This window comes from Sciurus vulgaris (assembly GCF_902686455.1).
Source record: "Sciurus vulgaris genome assembly, chromosome: 9".
NCBI lineage: Eukaryota > Metazoa > Chordata > Mammalia > Rodentia > Sciuridae > Sciurus > Sciurus vulgaris.
This window is the reverse complement of record NC_136469.1, coordinates 48,692,885-48,716,702: the sequence shown is the minus strand read 5'-3', so window position 1 is coordinate 48,716,702 and position 23,818 is coordinate 48,692,885.

The following is a 23,818-nucleotide window of genomic DNA, read 5'->3' as shown; positions in this document are numbered from 1 at the left end:
AACCAGCAACACTGACTATACTATATTCACATAGTTCTCTAATTTTAAGCCCTATTTGCCTTCATTTTTGATCAGTTCACATATTATCATCATTTTGGTTTACTCATCTGGTTTTCTAGGTATGATTATGGCCTCCAAGGATAAGACATAGTCTGTGTTTGTTCTGTAGTTCTCATGATACAGTGGCTGCTTAGCAAATGCTTACCAAACAGGTTAAATACAAATTATTTCTGCAAATTTCTTACTTATAGAGTATCTTTATTTCCCTGCTACTAGAGCACCTGTTATCACTCTGGAACCTACTTGATCACTGCTGTCTACCATTTATTACCACGAGCTCAATATCTCAATCACCATAACCCCCTGCATCCGGATTACCATAACCCTAACATCTTATTTCCACTCTTTGCAAGTTTCTGCATTGTTCTTAAGTGCATGATTCCCAACAGTGGGCACATCTACCTCTCAGCTGCCTAGTTCCAGCTTTTCTTGACTAGCTTTTTCATTGTATTGTCTGCTGAACTCAAAAGTCCTGTTCTGATATATTGATGTTACTGTTAGTTAATATTTTTGAGAGCTTACTTAGAAAAATGCATTATTATAAATAAAAGCTGTTCATCTAACTATAAAAAATAGGGTTATATAAGTTCTAAAGAAATAGGTGAAAGTAATTTTGGTATCAGTTCTAGATCTGAACAATTATGAAGCCACATATTTCTCCAGTGGCACCATAAATAATAGGAAATTTAACAACTTTTGTGTGTATTATAGGCTTTATTTTAATTATTAAATTTGAGGTTCTAAGGGTCTGACAAAAAGAACTTACTCTAAATAGTGCAAAAGAAGACCAAGTAAGCCGGGCTTGTGGTGCACACCTGTAATCTCTGGAGGCTGAATCAGGAAGATCACAAGTTCAAAGTCAACTGCAGTAATTTATCAAGGCCCTAAGCAACTTAGAGAGACCCTGTCTCTAATAAAAAGTAAAATAAATAAATAAATAAAATGGGCAGCGGTTTAGCACCCTTGGGTTCAATCCCTGGTACCAAAATAAACAAATAAATGAATAGAAGATGAGAAAATGAATACATTAATCTGCTTCTATTTTCACAAGCTTTTTTGTCTATATACCTAGTTCAAACTTATGAGAGAGCTCTCACATTATCTCTGCACATAAGAAAAGCTTATGAACATTTCAAGGAAGTATTCTGGAATTAAGAATATTCAGTATAATTGCCTCAAAATTACCCTCTGTGAATTCCTCATTGGAATTTGACTTTCCTTATAATCAAGATGTAAGTATAATATTTTAACATAAAATTTTAACATATCAGATAAAGGAGTGTACTCAGTGATGGACACTAAGAAAATGTCATGTTTTCTGGGTTCAGTCTGCTGTGGTGTTGTCCTCAGCCAACACCGATATCACCACACATCACAAAACAAGCAAGATTATAATTACTATCAAAATGAAATTCTAAATCAGATGGATATATTAACTACAGTTTTCAGGAAAAAGAGTACAATAAAGAATGATCGAGAGAGATACTAATAATTCCAAAGACACACTTCATCATACACTGCAAATATTACAGCAGAATGAATTGACATCATGGTAGGCTTGCCTCAAACCTGTTATCTTTAAGTTAATAGTTATCTATCAAGATAGAATGTTGAAGCCTTGATGTAACATTTAAGCTGTTCACTTGATTTGTAATTGGAATTCTTTCTTCTGAATCTGGAGTGGTATTTATTATCTTATTTCTAGAATTGATGAGACTTCCAAAGTAGCTAAGTAATTCTGAAAGATGCACATACCCAGGATAATAACAATGATGTGATAGGATGTCAACCAGACTTTCTTTGGTACTACGAAATCCTTAAAGTAAAAATTTACTTAATCATTTCACTTCTAGTCTCACTGAAATACATTTATATTCAAATTATTATGAGTTGTAGACTGCTTTGGTAAATTTATATAAGGAGGGTCACAGTGACCAGAATATGTAAGAAGAAAAATGCTCATCTGCCAGTTCAATTCATGCTACATCAGAAATATGGAAGATTGACAATGCACAAGTGTTTTATTGACAACACAGAAATGTACCTTCTGAATTAGTCAAATACTTAAAGCATATGTACTTGTAATTAGATGCAAGTAATAATCAAGGGATTGGAACATTTTTTAACCCACAGTTTCTAGGATAAAAGATACATGCAAATCTAGCTGTTTAATCAATATATCTTCTGTGTTCATTTCCAGAGAAAACATTTTATTAATATGCACTTCCTTTAATGCTGCAACTTCCCTTTGAACATAATAGTATTTTCCTTAATGTTTTCTTCACAAGTATTTTAAAATTACCCCTGCACACTCTTTATTATCTCATTCAGCCTGACTTCATGGTCATGCTGGGCACATAGGTGAGATGACATGAGTAGGGTAAGAGGTAGAAGTGTGCATTGTTCAAGAACATTTCCCATTTGATGAAAAAAAGACTTGCTTATAAGTACATAGAAAAACATAAAGCTCTCTATGGAGCCCCTCACAATACATTATTCAATTCCAACTGATCCTTTTGAATGATGAGATCAAGAACATAAAATTTAAAGAAGTCTGAGTCCCATTCATAAGAGTTTTGAGGCTTAGATTTGCTAATTATAATGAAATCTTGAAATGATGTTTGTTAATTCCTATTTAAAGATTTTAGTATTCACATTCATATCTAATGGCAAATATTTAGGCTAGATTTTCAACTTCATCCCCTTCAGTAGTAATCTTGGCCTCAGTTTCCTCAAGCTGTAAAATGAGACTTTTTAAAATTCTTAACTACAAAAGATTGAGTATTAAATTGAATAATGCATGTAAATTGCTTAGGTTTATCTGCTCTTACTCCAAGTAAATACCAAGTAACAGGTAACAAATAATATTAGTCATTACTGAGTAATAGATGGTAGATATTTAATATTATAAGGTAATGGTAAAGGTAATAAAGATCTTCCCTTTGAGAAAAGCTCAACATTTGTAAAATACTGAAATTCAGATGCTTACTACATTTTCAACATCTAACACTCATGTTTTTAAATCAAAGTTAATAATTGAAGAATTATGTTAGAGTATGGAACTGAAAAGCTCAATCAAATTTGCTATCAGTTTTTATAATGGAGAGAATGGCACTAAATATTCAAAAATCCACTTAATTAATCAACTAAACAATAAATTTCCAAATTATTTGTACCTACTAAGAGAGACAAAATGGTTTTATGCCAGTGCCATGCAGTTTTTGTTACTATAGCTCTGAATTATAATTTGCGGTCAGGAATTATTATGCCTCCAGCATTGCTTTTTTGGCTTGAAGTTGCTATCGCTATTCTGGGTCTTTTATTCTTCCAAATGAATTTTAAAACTTTTTTTTTTTGGTTCTGTGAAGAATGTCATTGGTATTTGGATGGGGATTGCATTGAATCTGTATTTGCTTTTGGCAGTAGGCCATTTTAACAATTGTAATTCTGCCTATCCATGTACATGGGAGGTCTTTCAATCTTCTAAGCTCTTCTGCAATTTCTTTCTTCAATGAGCTATAGTTTTCATTGTAGAGGTCTTTTGCCTCCTTGGTTAAATTTATTTCTAGGTTTTTTTTTTGTAGGCTATTATGAATATACTTGTTTTTCTGCTTTCTTTCTCAGCAGATTTGTTGCTTGCTATTGCTTTTTGCATGTTGATTTTGTAACCTGCTACTTTGCCAAATTTGTTTATTAGCTCTAGCAGACTTTTGGTGGAGTTCTTTGGGTCTTCTAGGTATAAGATCATATCATCTGCAAAGTAATAATTTGACTTCTCCCATTCCTATTTTTATCCATTTTACTTCCTTCTTTTCTCCAATTGTTCTGGCTAGAATTTCTAGCACTATATTAAATAGGAGGGGTGAGATGACAACCTTCTCTTAGCTCATATTTTAAAGGAAATGCTTTCAGTTTTTCACCATTGACCATGAGGTTGGTTTTGGCTTTTTCATAAATAGCCTTTATGAGATTGAGGTAGGTTCCTTTTGTCCCAGTGGGTTTTTTAAAATCATTAATGGGTGTTGAATTTTGTCAAAGTTCTTCCTTGCATCTATTGAGATTACTAAGTGATTTTTATCTTTAATTCCATTAATGTGATGAATCACATTTATTGATTGGTGCATATTAAATCATCTTTGCATCTCTGAAATAGAACCAACTTTGTAATGGTGTACAATCTTAATATGTAGAACAAGATTTGCTAATATTTTATTAAGTATTTTTGCATCTAAGTTCATCAGGAATATTAGTCTGTGGTTTCCTTTTCTCGATATGTCCTTATCTGGTTTTGGTATGAGTGTGATACTGGCTTCACAAAATGAATTTGGAAGTGTTCCAATCCCTTTCTATTTCATGGAATAATTTGTGGAGTATTGGCATCAGTTTTTCTTTAAAGATTTGGTAGAATTCAGCTGATAATCCATCTGGTATCTGGCTTTTCATTGTTGGAAGGCTTTTTATTGCTGCTTGTATCTCATTACAAGTTAGTGGTCTGTTTAGGTTTTATATTCTCTTATTCAGTTTTGGCAGATCATATTTCTCTAGAAATGTATCCATTACTTCTAGGTTTTCCAATATTCTAGAGTATAAGTTTTCAAAATAGTCCTTAATAAAATGCTGGATTTCTGAGATGTCTGTGGTGGTTTCTCCTTTTTCATTTCTAATTTTATTAATTTGGTTTTTCTACTTTTTTTTTTTTTCTTTTTTGGTTAGTTTGGCGAAGAGCTTATCAATCTTGTCTATCTTCTCAAAGAACCAACTCTATATTTCATTAATTCTTTGTATTATTTTTATATTCTCAAGTTCATTGATTTCAGCCCTGATATTAACTATTCCATTCCTTCTACTACCTTGGGAATTAGTTTGTTCTTTTCTAAGCACCTAGAGATGCTCAATTCATTTTTTTATTTGGGATATTTCTGATTTTCTTATGTAGGCACTCATAGCTATAACTTTTCCTCCTAGAATTACCTTCATAGTGTCCCAATGTTCTGGTAGGTTTTATCAATGTCCTCATTTGAGTCAATTCATTAATAGAAATTTTAATTTCTCCAATCACCCATTCATCACTCAAAAGAATATTGTTCAATTTCTTTATGTTTATTTAGTTTCTGTAGGGTTTTGTCAGGTTGATTTCTAATTTCATTCCATTGTGACCTGGTAAGATGCAAGGAATTATATCAGTTTTTTTTGTTTGTTTGTTTATTTGCTAAGAGTTGCTTTATAGTGTATAATATGGTCTATTTTAGAGAAGGTTCCATGAGCCAATGAGAACAAAGTGTCATATGTAATTTTGACGTGTGTATGTAATTTTGACGTCTGTTGGGGTGGTGATTGTACAACTGTATTATAAATGCACTGGACAACAGAGACAACTAATATATGTGGCGCACCTCTAGAGGAAGTCTAGGAGATACACCAGCCTTGGAAACCATTAATCATGGTGATATATAACCAGCTTTCCAGTTGGAGAGGAGGATGTGGGACTCAATTTGATATTTTAAACCAAAATTAAACAATAAAAATGAATAAAAACAAAAAACCTGAACCCAAATGAAATTTAGAGTGTTCAACTTTGGGGCAAGGGAAGGAGAAAGCCTCCAGTCAGACGTCGAGGTGCCTAAAGGCAGGAGAAAATCAAGGTATTTGCCTGGCTTATCTTCTTGGATGCTGAGTAATAGTTTCTGTAAAGAAGGCTATTGGGTCAGATGGTCTTGCATTTACTTCTGTCTTCTAGACCTTAACTCTATTAAAAAAAAACCAGAGGATATATACATTTTTTCTTTTGGAGGTTGCCGGTGGTGTCCTAAAAATAAAAATAAAGCAATGGGTTCATGTTGGTGGCTTCTACTAAATAATTCTATTAATCAGTCATCTTTGAATGAATGGCATGTTGACACAGAGGCGCATTAACAGTGGGGAGGACAGATGCAGCAACAGGTCACCTTTCCAGATTGGTGATAGGTAGCATCCCTCCTGTGAGGGTTGAATTCTGTGACTAGAGCAGTAACAGGCCATGGAGAAGGCAGGGAGAGAATGACATTGGGTAGGCATGCCCAAGAGACCGCTAGAAGTTATAGGAGGGCTGGTGATACCACCAGAAGGTCTTGTGAAAGCTAGGCCTAGGCAGAAAACACTGCCAGGCATAAACATTCATTTATGACTGCTCCTATCCCACCTCCAAGGTCAATGGGGATGAAGCAAATCTCTATCACCCTTTTTGTCATGTCTCAGAATCTCTCTCAGAAAATATTTTTAACTATCCTAAATTTAAGGATATGCTATTGCATTAAACAATTACTAGGGATATAAAAGAAACACCTTGTTTCAGGTAGGCAATGAAGATAATCTGAATTTTTAAAACATAAATAAGAGCTATAGGATCTGTTAGACAGCTGCTTCTTTATGTCCTGGAAGTAGTCACAAACACAAAATTGTTGCCTCATCCGCAGTTTAGTTTTTACTCTTGACTATTACAGACATTTGGCTTGCATTCTTAGATATATAATCCTGATGCATTTTTACTAAATTTGTTTTTTTCCTTTTGCCTTTTTAGACCTCTTTTGGAATACATCTGTATGCATTGTGTCCAGTAACATTGAGAGTCATACCTTCCATGATTCTTTGCCATCGCATGATGAAATGCTCTATTTATATTAAAATGAAGGTGCTCCTAGGGGAGACATAGAGCAGAATGAAACTACAAGGAGAGCTTCGGAGACTGCGTGTGTGATGTGACAGTGATGGCAAACTGGTAGCTCTTGTTACCGAATGACCCACAGGACTGCAGAAAGACTTACAGCTCAAGCCACAGTGGCTTGATTGGGTAACTCTCAGGGTTGAGTACTCACAGTAGAGCAGCTAATCAAATAATTTCTGGTCTTTCACATCTTGTCTTATTATGTCACTGCAATAACATATTGCTCGCTGAGGGTCAGGTATTTTCCCCTTCTGTTAATCAAAGGATGCATTTATAAGATAATCACATCTCTTTACAGCAATATGGTAATTGTAATGATTTGTTTACTCCAGGGTAAGCCATGAAAATCATATTGACTTCAATGTGATACTCCATTAGCCTTGGAGGAAAGAATGAAAAAATATGAATTGAGATATTAAAGTTCTTTTCTTTGAGTTTCAATTTCCAAGGAGAATTATAACATGAGACTGGGAGGAAGTGAGCACAGGGTTTCCTTGAGATTGTTGAGATCATTTGACCACTTTTTCCATAGACTGTGGAGCAGTCAACGAATGGCATGAAAGGAAGAACTGGGTGTTTGTTTGTTTGCTTTTTAGCCATGTTACTTTTCAGATGTATAATTTTGTGGAAGTGATTTTACTTCTTCCACTTCTTTGAGATGCAAGTTTATTATCTATTAAATACCATTGTATTACTGGATCATCTTTAATGTCATGTTTAATGTTTTCTTTTAGTGGAATTTGGATTGAACAAAAATTCAAAATTTAACTTATTAGAAGAGTTAAAATTTTCATCATTTCTTGAGTACCTAATTAGCAGGCTTTATCTGGAAGCTAAGCCTTATTACATGACCTAGAATTTCTAAAACAGTTCCTGGCTTTAGTTGTATATGTATGGGATAGACTTTTTGAGCATTTTGGACTAGTCCATAAGTTAATATTTGAGAAAAACTGGACTTTTGTTGAGGTCTAATTTTTTTCTCTGTCATTTAAAATATGTAGGTCTATGTTTGACCAGGATAATAGCTAATCTGCACTGAGTGCTTGCCAAAAAGTATGATCACAAACTCATTGCTTCTTAATATCCATCAAAAGTTCTGCAGACAGAAAGAATATATAGAATGAATTAAATGAAAGATGAAATCTATCCATTATTCCAGATGCTTTAAAATCTATCCCTGGATTTGATGGAATAAGACAGCTGCCTACCTGTATGGTGTTCTATTGACCTCTGTGGAGCTACCTCTATTGAAATGTTGTACAGTCTTGCTAACACCACTATGAAACTTGTCACTGTGTCCACTCTGGAAGGGTGGTTGAGGACATAAGCCAGTATATTACATGGTGCTGGTTTTATGAGGGCCATGGGGAGAAATTTCTGTCGGGTATTAGTAACAGCAATAATTTTGCTTCTCCAAACAACTGTTCTGATTTTATCTCATATACCTTGTAAATGTGTAACTGACCAGAATTCTATTTTCTCACCAACTGTTAAAAGCTTAGAGCCAGATTTGTAGTCCACCAGTATCATGTCTTTACAGTAAAAAATTTTTAAGTGTCTCATTCATGGTTTAATTTTATGATCCCATCAATATTTTTCTTTATCTCCCATAATTTTACTTAAGTTGTCCTTTACTTTTTTTCACTTGAAAAATTATTTTTCTGCAAGTCTATGAGATATATATTTGCTTATTTATGTATTTTTCCCTGCCTTGTTTCAAAAAGCATTTAAAAGAGGTTAGTAAAACATGTGCAATTATATTTAAAATATTCACCTGCAAATTGAAAATAAGGTGAAAACTAAGGTGCATCTACTTGTTCTGTCTAGGCTCTTTTAACAAAATATCTTAACCTGGATAATTTATAAATGACAGTATTGTTCACAGTTCTGGAGGCTTGGAAAGTTGAAAATCATTGCTACAGCAAAGTTACTATCTAGAGAGGGTCCATTGTATCCTCAGATGATGGAAAAAGATGCAAACAGGTGCCCTCCAGACTCTCTAAGGTCACTAACCCTATCCATGGGGACAGATTCCTTGCACCTTTCAAAAGACCACACCTCGTAATACCATCACCTGCAGGGTTCAGTTTCAACTTCTGAAGTTTTGGGGAAACAAACATTTAAATCACAACAATGGCCAAGATTAGATCAGAATGATTCTTTAAGTTGTTCACTTTGCAAGAGTACAAAGTGAAGCTGCAAGTCTATAGGTCTTGGTTCTGGGACTTACACCTGTCCAGTCCCCCTACTCTAAGAGCAGGGAGTAGTCTTTGACAGTGCCAGTTTCTGTTCCTGGGACTAAATCCTAGCTCTGTCATCTGAAGTGTCTTTCCTTTTAGTGAAGAAACCTCTGCGTTAGCAACTATGTAATTCACTCTGCCTGTTTGCTACCTATAGACAAATGGGGGATTCATACATTTCATATTATTATTTTTTTCCTACAGATTTCCTTTTATTGTTTCCCTCCTTTTTGGTGAATTTCTGTTTTCTTAGTGGCTTAAATAATGAGAATCTGTTATGTCTGAGGATTCTTTGAGTTACCACATGCTTTCTCTTGTGGTCATTCATGCGAATAAATATAGCTCCTGGTTAATTGAACAGGAAAATTCAAGATGGCCTCACTCATGTTTAGCAGTTGGTTCTTGGTTCAATCACCTGGTTCAATAACCTAGTTATTCTCCTTCTGTCCTTTCATCTTCCTGTATGCTAAACAGGGGTTTTAAAATCTCCACCTTTTTTTTTCTTGAAAATTGTCCCAAAACTTCCATGAGAGGAAGTTCTGAAACTCAAATGACATCATCTCTATTGCAGCTCCTTGGAAAGCAGTTCCCAAGGCCAACCCAGAGTCATGTGTCACAGAAATGAATGCCAGCTCATTAAGAGGAGCTGCAAAATATTTGTGGCCACATTAGTGCATCATACAATACTTCTCAAATAAGGCATTTTTGTTCTGATTTGGTGTGTGCCCTGAAGAACTTGCTTTCTCTTGGTGATAGCTGGTCAATGAAAAGTTGCTTCAAGTTGCTTCTCCTGGCTCAGCTCTTCATATCTTGCCTCCATCACTATATTTTGAATCTTAGCCCTTATCTTTCTACAGGATTCCTGATCACTATTAGCAGCCTCTCTATGTAATTCCTTCTCATGAATGACTTATTGTTTTGTCTGTCTCACTGACAGTTTCTTTATGGAATGCTGAATCTTTCAAGTGTGTGCACTGTTTTCAACTAGTGAGTTCCTATGCCAGTTCATTATCCAGAAAGGCCTTTATAAATGTTACTACACACGCCTGGAGTTGATCATGAGATGAGGCTTGGTGCTTCAAGAATTTGCCCTGTTAGCGCATATTTTACAATGTTTTCAGTTTTTAGTCCTGACATCTTGGAAGAAAACAAGCCTCAATTTTGACACAGATAACTTGTGTTTTTATCAATGACAACCGTCTTTCTTAGCAGTAATCTAAAAAAGAATCGTTGCCACCCACACCTCAGATGAGGTGTTAATTTTCAGAATTACAGAGAACTCAAGAAGCTTAGCACCAAAAACACCCAATAACCCAATCATTAAATGGGCAAAGGAACTAAATAGATACTTCTCAAAAGAGGAAATATGAATGGTCAACAAATACATGAAAAATGTTTAACATCTCTAGCAATTAGATAAATACAAATTAAAACTATACTGAGATTTCATCTCACTCCAGTCTGAATGGTAATTATCAAGAATACAGGCAAGAATTAATGTTGATGAAGATGTGGGGGAAAAAGTTAACTCATACATTGCTGGTGGGACTGCAGATTAGTGCAGTCACTATGGAAAGCAGTATCAGATTCCTCAGAAAGCTTGGAATAGAACTACCATTTGACCTTTTTATACTTCTTCTCCATATATATATCCAAAGGAGTTAAAATTGACATACTATAGTGACATAACCACATCAATTTTTATAGCAGCTCAATTCACCATAGCTAAACTATAGAACAAACCTAGCTGACCTTCAACAGATGAATGGATAAAGACAATGTGGTATATATATACCCAATGGAATATTACTCGGTCACAAAGAAGAATGACTATAACATTTGCCAGTAAATGGATGGATCTGGAGACTATCATATTAAGTGAAATAAACCAATCCCCAAAAACCAAAGACTGAATGTTCTCCCTGATATGTGGATGCTATCACACAACAAGGGGTGGGGAGGGGAAAAATAGAGGTTCACTGCATTAGACAAGGGGGAATGAGGGGAAGGAAGCAGGGATAGGAATACAAAAGACAGTGGAATGAATCTGACATAATCATTCTATGATTATATGAGTGAATCAAAATTGCCACATCACGTACATCCACAAGACTGGGATCCTAATAAGAATAAGATATATTCCATGTATGTACAAATATGTCAAAATTGACTTTACAGTCATATATAAATAAAAAGAACAAATAAAAAATAAATTAAAAAAGAATAACATACAATGATAAGGCAGATTCCACATAAAGTGTGCCAGACTGTTATTTAAAAAAGCATTGCCAAAATCTAGGGAAATCTGAAAATAAATTTGGCATGACTGAACACAAATATTCTAAGAGGAAAAATGACATACTACCAAAGACATTCATTTGGTAGTCTTCCTTACATAATATTTGCATTTTAAACACAATCTTATCAAATTGATGCTGTCAAAAGGAAATAAGCTATTGGTATTAATTCATAGAGTATTTTATGCCTTTATAGAAATTAGAATGAGTAAACTGGAAGGATTATTGGAGGTAAGAATACTCAGGTAAAATTAATCAGTCTATAGTAGCATAAATAGCAAAGAACTCCATATGAGAAGAAAGACTTCCGAATGAGGAAAAAGTCATTTTATGAGAACTGAAAACATTGGATGCAAGAGTTAGCATAGTTTATCCTGACCTAGAATAAGCCCAAAGCAAACCTTCCATGGTTGTTGAATTATAAGTTAAAAAATATTCAGAAAGTTTCCTCTAAGTATGTTTCAAATAAATTTTGAGTTTTTGTGAAAAAGATGTTAAACTAGTTTTTATAATGTAACTTAAGGACAAGTATTAAATTTACTTATAAAGAAACAGTACTCTATTAATGGAGATATAATGAAGAAAAAACTTCCTTTATTTACATTTTTAGGCATTTGCCACAAATGTTTATAATAATATATGTAGAAGTATTATTATACTGTAGTGTCTATGATTATATTTATGTTCTTTTCAAAATGCTCTAATAGTATTATGATAATTGTACAAATCTATTTATACAAAACATAGTAAATAAATTATGAATACATTATTTATTACTATGCATTTCAAACCTAGAAAAATTTACTTTGCTTTTTCTTTCTAAAGATTTAACATTTTCCATTGCTTCATATGTGATATTAACGCAACCATTATATTTAAATAAGTTTTATTTTTATATAGTCATCAATGTCTTCTTCACTCTTCTGTTTCTTCCTAGCCACAATGCACACATACACACACACACAAACATTTTATTTTATTTTATCTTATTTTATTTTATTTTACTTTATTTTACACTAAAACTTAATATATCATTGAATTCTGGGTGTTTTTAGAACCTTGTCAGCAAATTATGATATTATTATCTTTAACTCAATGAACACATTTACAGGGTAAAAGATTAGGTTGGAACTTTGAAAAACTTATTATAATGGTTATTATAAACTTATTATAATGGTTATCTGAGACAACTTCAAATAAAGGCTGGGTTACATCTTACTCTGTGTTCATGATCTTTCTACAAAACACAGCATCACCACATTTTGTTGAGTGTCTTTAAATAGACACACAGCTAAATGAAACAGAGAACTATTAGTTTAGAAAGAAAGAAGTCCCAGTAGCAAGCAATATTCAGCCTGTGCACAGGCATAAAGTAATTCTATTCCCTATAACCCAGGACTCCTCCATGACTTTGAATAGGCACGGAAAGGGCAGTTAGTGATGCTTTTGAAAGTGCCACCTCCAAGAGAAAAGCTGAATAATCCCCCCCACACGCAGCCTTTCCCTCCCTTTTATAGGCCCTGAAAGTAAAATCTGTTAGTGGATCAGAACAATTAATTGTCATTATTCCCTGAAGTTTATCTTTAGGAATCTGGAGGTAATATTAACTAAATACTATGTAATAGAAAAAGGAGACAGAAAGAGGGAGGTAGGTAGATTAATGAGAGGAAAGAAAGATAAGTTCATAATATACACAAACATGGGTCAATAGCATTTTAATTATAAAATTCCAGTATAGTATATCATCACAAAAAAAGAAAAAAAAAGAAAATTTAATGGTGGTAACGCCATTATAACAAAAAGAAGTTCAGGAAAATGTTCACAGTCTAGTTTTATTCTCATTCTGTACTTTTCCAAGCAGGGGATGGTGCTCTTCCTGTCGTCCTGGAACCTGTGTGCATAACACCATGGGTCCCAGAAAATGTCAACAGCTAGCTCCTTCCCACTAACTCACCTATAACCTCTGAGAACTCTGCTAACCTCATCTGTAAAATGGGGCTAATAACATTGACCTGCTTTATTGACCTCTTGGAGGTTTAGCAGTGACTTTTTGAAAAGCACTTTAAAAATACAAATGAAAAATGGAAAAAAAAAAGGTCATTTAGGTGGCAGTAGAAATGCACACAGTATTTGAGGTGAGCCAGGTTAAATAAATATGCAGCTGAGACCCCTGGGTAAGAGACATGTGACAGATGATTTCTTGCCCTCTTTCTCTCCAATGGCAGCTGCTTGCTTATGAACCATTAGATAAGACACAGACATCAGAAAAAGGATATTTGACTCCCTGAAAACTGCAATTTTATTAGTAGCATCTCTATGCAAAAGTTTAGCACTATAAACATTTCTCAAAAGTGGGACTGTAAAGAGAACAAGGAGGAAAAGGAAAGGTTACTATGACAAAAACATTCAGTTTTTCTATATAAGTGGGAAAATGTATGAGATTTTGAAAGAGCCCTCTGGGAAGTCAGAATGTAGAAAATCAACATGGTTCATCAGGGAGATGATGTAAGGAAAATACCTGGCTTGAACCCCTGCCACAGTCAGGTAAGGCTAAAAGTAAGTCAGCAGGGATAAAGACTGGCAGGTAAAAAGAAGCATTCCCATAAGCATCTCCTTATCAAAATAAGTACAATTTTGAACACCTATTTATGTGTCAGAAATATACTAAATACTTTAATAATTTCAATTAGCCTACTTGGAAATGCTTCAGGGTTGGTGAAATTATTTTCATTTTTGTATATGAGGAAACTACATTCAGGTAAGTTATTTCACTACCTCAGGATTGCAAATCTAGGAAGAGATAAAACAGGAATTTCCACCAAAGTTTGTAAGAAATACATACTATAAACTCTCAAGTTCACAAAGTGAACATGTCCAGGTAACCAGCACCCAGATCAAAGAATGGAAGTCCCTTTCTCTATCCAGTCTTCCCTCAGGGTTCATCACTACCCTGACTTGACACACTGTAAATTAGCTTTGACTCTTCTTGAATTTAATGTAAATGGAATCATAAACCATGTATTCTTTGATGTCAGACTTCTTACACTCAGATTTTTCTAAGTTTCAACCAGTTTATTTATATTGCATGTAGTTGTAGATAGCTTATTCCCATAGCTGATAATATTCCTTAAAGTGACTATACTACAATATATTGATTTTTGATGGGAATTCAAATAGCTTCTCTCTGGGGCTATAAATTGTGTTGTGATGAATATTTTACACCTGCATTTTATAGACATATTGTGCACCTCCATTGGATATACATGTAGCACAGAATTTGCAGGTCATAAGGTAAGCATATGTTCTAAACTAATTGCACAGTTTTACGAGGTACTTGACCAACTTATGCTCCCCTGAAAGGTGTGAATGTTTTGTTTATCCACATCCCACCAGCATTGAATACTTATTTAGAATTTTCCTTACTTTGAAATTTTATTTATTTATTTTTGTGGTGCTGAGGATTGAACCAGAACTTTGTGCATGCATACTAAGCAAGTGTCCTACCAATTGAGCAACACTCCCAAATTATTTTTAAAACATCTTATGTAGCAGAATTCTAATATAATAAAAATGTTGATCCATGATTTTAGTAGATATAGTAGTAGGGTCTAAACATGCCTCTTGAAATTAATGAGACTTTTTTTTTTGGATGTCCTTTTTGAAAACACTAAACAATACACAATAATGATATCTCTTTAAGAGTCACTTCACTTTTGACCTGAATCCTATTAGGTTAATAAATTTCATCTTTTTTGTTCCTTCTACACAACAAAGAATATAAGATACCACAGAAACTATTCCACTTATGGCAACATAAGGAGGAAGAGGAAGATACATAATCCACAGAGTATCTTTGAAAGTAATAGAGTTCCTGATTGTCCAGAGGTTTACCATTTCTCAACTGTCTGGAGGACTGTCCTATGAAACTCAATTTTGTAATCAGTTCCTCGTGAAGTAAAACAGGAGAATACATGACATGTGTGTAGAATGATCCAAAACCCAGAAAAAATATGTGGGATGTATCAAAATACATTCCACTGCCATGTATAACTAAGTAGAACAAATAAGAAAAGTCAGAAATGAGTCACATGGGCAGAGCAAGATGCACGTCCAGTCAGGAAACTTAAGTCCCACTCTTGGTCCCACCCTGACTTTATAGTGCTGTGTGGTTCCTCAATCTTTCATGGTCTTACCCCATGTAAGGCAATGTTAATAAAGATTTTTGTACTCAACCCTACATATGCTGAGTTAGAATTTCTGGAATGGGGCTCTAAAACTGGGCTTTTATAAAGAAGTTCCATAAAGGGTCTGCCCATGAAGTTGGAACACTGCTGCTCTAAGATATCTTCAAAAGCACCGTTTCCCAAACTTGCCTCAGCATACAAATGATGAGGACTGTGAATTAGAAATCTAGACTCGCAAACCTTGCTGTCAGTCCAGACATTCTGGTTAGGAAGTCCTGGGAGAAGCCTGTGTGTCTGACTTTAATCAAGTTCCCCTGAGGATCCAAATGATCAAGCAAATTTGCAGAGCACTCCTCTTGCATTCCAGAGAACAATAGTTGTCAAATTGCTTCCCTCAGAATTCCTAATGTTACCACTAGAAGCCTCAGGGATGAGAAAAAGGTAGGATGGAAGGGAAGTAGGGATATAGCTCTGCTGGTGCTGGATTAATGTTTGGGTTCTTTGGCTCATATTTTGCCCAGTCTTTGTCCTCTTCCATGTAATTTTTATATCAGGTATCTACATATATTTTTATTTTCAAAATGATAGCTAAATTGATAAGACCTAAATCATTTGCAAACCACTGCCTATTTAAAGATCCTTATTTCATAAATCAAAATGTGTCTTCCTTAGAGTTTTTTCACTCTTCCTTAGAAGTCCTGTCTGCTCACATTGCTCATCTAATCTTGCATGCTGTCCATTTTTTCCAATGGAAATTTTAGCATATTAATCATAGTTATTCTAAATCCCCAATCTGATATTTCCCAAATCTCTGCCGTATCTGAGTCTAGTTCTGAGTCTTGCCTTGTTTTTTCAGTCTATGTTTTTATCTTTTAGCATGTCTTGTAATTTCTTATTGAAAGTTGGATGTGGTGTATTAGGACAAAGGAACGGAGCTAGATTTTCCTTTATTATGAAGTTTATAGTTATCTGGTTAGAAGTTAGATTGTGTTTATGATTTGTTGTGGTTGTGGTGCCACAGGCTATGATTTTCTTTAGGGTCCTTGTTTCTTGTTTTTATCTCCCCTGTTGTCTTGGGTTTCCCTAGAGACTCCTTGTTTAGGGGCCAAGTCTTGCAGATCTTTTAACTTTAATCCCTTGCGATTACACAGGAGTCCTTGGTGTGGTGATAAGGCATAGGAGAAGGAAAGCATAGTCCTATAATTAGGTCTTGGTCTTTTTCGTTTTTAACCCAGTATCTAAACTGGACATTTTGCTTGTTCCACATCAATGGCTAGAGGAAGCTGAAGTTGAATATCTCGCTTTCCCCAGGTGTGATGGTTAATTTTACATGTCAGCTTGATCAATTAAGAGATACCCAGATAGCTGGTAAAATATCATTATTATATTATTTCTAGATATGTCTGTGAAGGAGTTTCTGGAAGAGATTGGCAGTTTAATTACTAGACTGAGAAAAGACCTGCTGTTCCTGAAGTGGGTGGGCATCCAGTATATCCAAGCCCAGATTAAACAAGATGACAGAGGAAGGGCAAATTTGCTTTCCCTTCAGGTGCTATGGAGCATTCATCTTTATCTGCCCTTGAACAGTAGGACGGTTAGGTTCTCCAGTATTTGGGCTGCAGAATCTATACCAGTGGCTCCAAGGTATTCAGTTACATATTTACTCCCCTGGTTTTCAGGCCTTTGGACTGAGGTTAAATCACACTACTGTTTCCCCCTTGTTTTCCAGCTTGCAGACAGCATATTGTGAGACATCTTGGTCTTCATAATTGCATGAGCAAATTCCCATAATCAATTAATTCTTGTGTATCTAGCTCTTTAGTCTATGTCTGTCTCTATCTCTTTATATCTCTCATTTATATCTGTCCAGTTGGTTCTGTTTCTTTGAAGAGCTCTAACACATCAGGTAGGTTAGACTTTGATAAACTACATTTGTTTAGACCCTGGTAAAAACAGTTTCTCTTAAGGGCAGTTTTTGTTAAGCAAAATGAGAAGTTCTAGGCACAAGATGGTTTCAATATAGTTACTTTCCTTCTTTTCCTTCTGGAATTAGAAGTGGATTTCTCTTTGATGTTTAAACTCTACGGATTTATAATAATCTTTCCTCCTGTAGTAACTTTATAGTTTGATGAAGCATAAATCATTTTGTTAAGTCATTACATTTGAAAATTTCCTTTTTAATAATTCTTTTGATTATTAGGTAAAAAGTCTATATTTTATAAATTCATGACCTTTACAAAAAGGACAAAATATGAGTGACAAATCTACATTTTGGGAAAAGCAAAGACACTGTAGATAGCTTAGGGATTCTTTCTATGTATCATTTAAAGTGGTCTTTTATGATTTAGTTTTAGATAACAAAGGACAAATTTAAACACTTTAATGTCAAAGTAGAATCATTTTAAAATAGTGGAGATTGATATTTTAGTTTTAGAAATTTGAAGCATTATTCTTCCCAGTCTCTATCTAAAAAGATATAAAATAGAGATCAACTTTAATTAAGCTCTTGTCTATATAATTCCCTTACAGACAAAAAAAAAAAAAAAAAACAAAAAACCACACAGGAGTTTTTAGTTGTTGGTTGTTGAATACATTATGTAAAGTAGAGGCCTTTGCTTTTTTAATTAGATTATTTTATGATGTTACACAATTTGGAATTAGCGAAGACCAAGAGTTATTTAAATTATAACTTAGGGAAATCAGTTCTCTGTGTAAGCATTAAAAAAAAGGAAGTAATAATAAGGTAGAAATCTGTTTAAAGATAAATGTTAAAGGAAACACATTTGCTGTAAGACAATACCGAATCCAATTATAATCTGACAGCTTCTTCATGGGGAGAACAATGCATTAAAATATTTGGACCTCCAAATATATAATGTGCAATATAGTGAAACTAGTTTTGTGTAGCTAATAAAAATATGCAGCTGTTTAAATAATAGGATTTCCAGGGTCCCAATTTATGTGTTAAGCATTGTTCTATTATCTTTTCAGTAAATGACTATCCTGAATGGTTATTAACTTAATTTCTTCTTTTTACAACAAAGAGAAATGTTCAAATAACCAGATACATATAATATTGTATCATGTAAATTGTAATAAGAGGATATGAGGATATCCTCATATTGGATTATTTTCCAAATAATGCAGCAATAAAGCATGCAGTATGTTTTCAGCTGTTCTGAGAATAAAAGTATAAAACCAAGTTACGGCAAATGAAGAGACTCTGACAGCACTGTGGGAGGAGAAGTGGGGACAGATGTATTCCTCCTGATGGATTTTACTGAACTTCAATTCATTTTAATTGGGCATGGTGTCTGCAGCAGCAGGGTGGTATCTGACTTCCAAAAATCACAAGCTTCAAGTTTACAGTTGCCTACTTTGCATTTGTCACTTGAGCTCCCCTTTATGATACTATCAATGAGATGTGATAGAATGGTGCAAAAAGGGCATGGATTCTTTCAAAGTACTGCAATTAAGAACATGCTCACATCTCATACCTGAAAACATTACATTTTCTCTGTGCTTTCCCCATCATATTTAGCACACATCTATAACGTCTCAGATTTTTCCCTCTTAATTTTGAGAAGTTAATTAAAAGAAGTGGAGAAATGGAATGGAGTGTTTCTAACAACAAGTCACATTCATTTGAAGAGTAAAAATAATTGCTGTAAGAAATTAAGGTGCAAGCACATGCCTGCTGTAATTGGTGCGTACTTACTAGGAGCTCTTCTTTCGAAACCTCCTTTGGTATTTGGGGCCCGTGATAATGTGAATACTTAAGGGAAAACTGTGATTAGGGATGGTGCAGTTCATTCAGTAAACATTTCTTCATGTTTGATGTGACTGAACTGAGCGTCACGTATGATTTTACACTTTTATCCTTTCGGGCAACTGACAGGTCTCTAATCTCCATCTCAGAACCTTCACTCAGCTTGAACTTTGGCTCATAAAGGTCATTTTTGAACCACTAGGGACAAAGAGCCACATCCATGAAATCCCACAGAGTCGATAGACGCGATAATAGCTTTAGGCACATTTTCTTAAGACCCAAGGGGAAAGACAATTTCAATAAATGTAAAACTATGCCATCTACAATCCACACAATATCTTAGAAAATCTCGTAGGAATAAATCTTCTTTTTTTCCTTCAGGCAAGAATCTTCCTAACAATAATGATTCAAGACACTATTAAGGTTATGAAATTCTAACTACAACAACAACAAAAAATCCAACCACATGCATGTGTGTACACACACACACACACACACTCTCTCTCTCTCTCTCTCTCTCTCTCTCTCAGTATTACATTGAAAGCCTCAAATTCATAAAGAACATTCATATTTGATATATCTTCCTTATGTCATAATTGCTTGTAAAGCACGTGCTGAATATTTAGACCTTAAATTATCGAAAGTGCTACTAATGTATATAAATGAATCAAGTTAATGGGAAATGACTTAGGTATACTATTCAATTATGAAATGATTTAATGTCGTTCTTTTTTCTTTATTCCTCTTAGTCTTCAGTTCATCTTTAAAAAAAAAAAACAAAAAGAAACTGGAAAAGAAAACCTTACAGGTTAGATATGTCAGGATAATTAACAGAAGTTTGCTCAGCAGCAGATGTCTGAGATAAGAAGTAAAGGGCATTCTCTTCCCTTGACATGCTATCAAAGGGAAAAGCAAGGGATATTTAAATGGAAGAAGTGTAAACTACATGGGCACATGTTTTAATAGCTAAATAATTAACAAAAATTTTAAAAATCATGATTTAATCTATAGGACAGTTCAAGATATTTATCATATTAATAGTTCTTTTTTGCTTGCCACAAATTTTAGCATTGTCTTTGATTTTTTTCCCCCTCCTTGATATAGTTCATGATGCAAAGGAATGTTTCTTGAAAGTAAAGTATCCCCTCCAGCAAAATATTTTACTTGATTTGCCTCAGAGAATTTCCTGGCAAGAAAAAAAAAAAAAATGATGCTTCAGAAAAACTTCAATACCTTACAAGTATTTTAAAATAATCTTTTCAAGTAAATTTGTTCGATAGGTCAAAATGTATCCAAAACTCAAATTTGTATTTTAATACCATAATTAAATCTTAATATTCCAATTTTTTTACTTTTCCCTCTTCTGCATTTATTTAAAATAATAGTGTGAATATGATCTGCCACAAATCTCATCTTCCAAAATAGATATTAAGAAGGGTTTTCTTGTTTACCTTTAAAAGGTCTTGTGAATATAGCTGGTGCCAACAGAGAAATTCTGCTAAAGGTAGTATAGGGATTTTAATTTGCCCCTAACCAGGAAGTGATGGAGGCCAATGTAAATAACACTCATCTGATTCTGTAAAACTCATAATAAGAAATAATGAAGCATCTGGCAGACAGAGAAAGGTCAAGGAGAAAACATTTTGAAATGGAAAGTGTATCAGTCCCTCTGGCAGTGACATAGGTTGGTAAAGACAGTTGTTGCTTCAGGAAGCTCTTGGATCTCATTTTCAGACTAAGAATATACATTCCTCCATGTATTCACTGTTGCTTTCACAGTGGAATTAGTTCTTAGGACAAATAATAAAGCATGTTCTTATTTTCTTTTTCTTGGTTCTCAGACTTTGCTGCTTATTGGAATCACCTGGTATCGTGGCCTGTTTGTGTTGTTACTAACACAACACCTGAGACTTTTTAATTTATAAAGAACAGCAATCTATGTACTTTCTCACAGTTCTGGAGGCAATGGAGTCCATGTTCAAGTGGCAGCAGGTTTGGTTGTCTAGTAAGGGTTGCTTTCTGTTTCTAAGACCGAACCTTGTTGCGGTATCCTTTGAATGGGAGGAATGCCCTGTCCTCAAATGGCTGAAGGTAGATTCGAACTTTGGCATGAGGAGCGCTATTTAAAATCTTCATGCCCATGAAATAAGAATATCTAGGGGTGAAATTCAGACACCAGTAGCCTAAAGCTCTCCACATGACAAACTTGAGAACCAAATGAATTAGGGCATTTATACAGCATAAGTGGATACAAATGTGTATAGGCCTGTAAAAGGCATTCATATTTTTGTTATTGGTTTTAAAACAAGAATTGGAAATGATTTAAAAATAATAACAAAGACTTGACTAAAAGAGTGGGGCGACATGGAATTTATTAGGATAAACACTAAGATTAGATGTGCAAAAGAATTTTTATTCAGAATATATAATTTTGTTCTTATAATAGGGATTTGGATAAAAATGTGTTTAATATAATTGGAGTTTCATGAGTATTCACTTTTTGGGGATTGTCTCTATTTTGGCAAGTGAGACTATTGTTGGATCTAGGGAAGAGCAAGCTTAAATGAGATAGACTCTAATCCCTCAATTTGCTGCAACTGACTTTGGTCTTGTAGCTTTAGGAAGACTATCCCTTGATGCTGATAATTCTGAATTTTAAAATCAGCCTGCTCACTTGTAGATTTGAATATACAAACTTGTATCCCCCATTTTTCTTTCATCTCCTAATAGTTTGGTCATGTAAATATTCTTACCAGAGTCTTGAGAATTAAGTGTCATGTGACTTTTCTTGGCTTTTACCCACAAAGTTAAAATCTAAAGAAAATCAAATTTAGAGTCTATTTGTGATATCTAAATTATGCAAAAGAATAGTCATGTGACAATTTTGATAATAGTATACTGTCTTTCATGGTTGATACTGAAATACTTTGGATTCAAAGTACTCATCTTAGTGATTTTCTCAAACATCAGAAAATTTGATATTAACTTAACCTAGATCTATATTTTAGAACTGTTTTGTATATTTAGGAATAAATTAATGTCACATGGGATTTTTTCCTTAAATTTTTATTTTACCTTAAATTACTTAACAAATTATTTAAAATGCAACTTGAAAGTGTTCTAAAATTGCACTTTGGTCATAATTGTGCTCTGTAAATATAGTAAAATGCATTAAATTGCATATGTAAAAGGTGAATTTCATTATGTATCAATTATGAGAAACAAATGATAAAATTCTTCATTTTTGAAACCTATATTCTGGTGAAATCATTTGATAAACATAAAAACTATTTTCTTCTTCAGGTCTTAATATTATTTTGATAAATATTTATCTACCTCCATTCCATCCTTTGAAATGCTGCTTGTTTTTGAAGGTTACCCAACATCCCACTATTTAAACACATACAGCCTGGAAATTCCATGGAAGATGCTGAGAGACTTGTTCATAGATGATCAAAGATTTTCAAAAAACTAGAGTTGAAGAAGGGGGATAGAGACAATGAATATATGTGCTTTTAATAAGTTAAAGAAAAAAATTCAATATAGAATTTTTACACTGTCAGAGGGCAAAGAATTAAAACATTTGTGAAACACTGCCCAATAAAAACATTTCTTGTATGAATCTCATTTGTGCCATAATATCTCATTTGACTGATAACATTGGGAGCTGAATTGTCCAGATGCCTAAAATTTGCTTCTAATTAGAGTTTTATTATAGAAATTACTATTTTAATAAAAATACACAATATTTGATAATTTAGTTTCCCATGAAAACTTCAGTTTTGCTTTCCAGCAACTAAAAGGCAGAAAACAGATGTTGAACAATTATGACAAAAGTAGTGGAAAATAAAAATAAGAACAGAAAAAAATAAGAGCAATCATTGAGAGAAGAAAGAAGAGATAAAGAGATGACCACAATTCTGGAAGTTCTATATGGGTCACTGCTTCCAATATTATTTGAGATGGTTGGTTTATGAATAGAAATTGCATAATAGTTTCAAAGTCTACAATGATCTCAGTTTATATCCTGTACATATTAATGTCATCTTAGAGCATCACTGAGCTGTAATGCAGTGCAACTGAAATACTAACAAGAGCATCAAAAACTGCAAAGTGCCATGGAAATTATATGGACTATTGTGATTTTCATAATGGTAACATTTACCAAAGTTTCATTTCACTTTGAAGAATATAGCTTAAAACCATAAAGGATATAATATATTTTAGGAAGATAATTTTTATTAAAAACTTAACTAAAAATATCTGTGCTCGTGAGATATGAACAATGAATTTGTACTTTTTCTTGGACATCTTTAGTTTTGCAAATCAGATAAATGAAGTTTGGTATAAACAAGGCATCAATAATCTTTCAGAAGTCATACATTAAGACAATAATTTCTATTCTTCTGCACTTAAAAGATTGAGAGAAATCCACAGCACATCTAAACTTGGAAAGGATAGAACGGACATGAAGAGTGAACATCTCATGAGGCCACAATTTCTTAGGCATGTGTATGATTGAGCTAGATATAGCAGACAGTAGTGTCTTCAGGTTCCCTGTAAGAAGG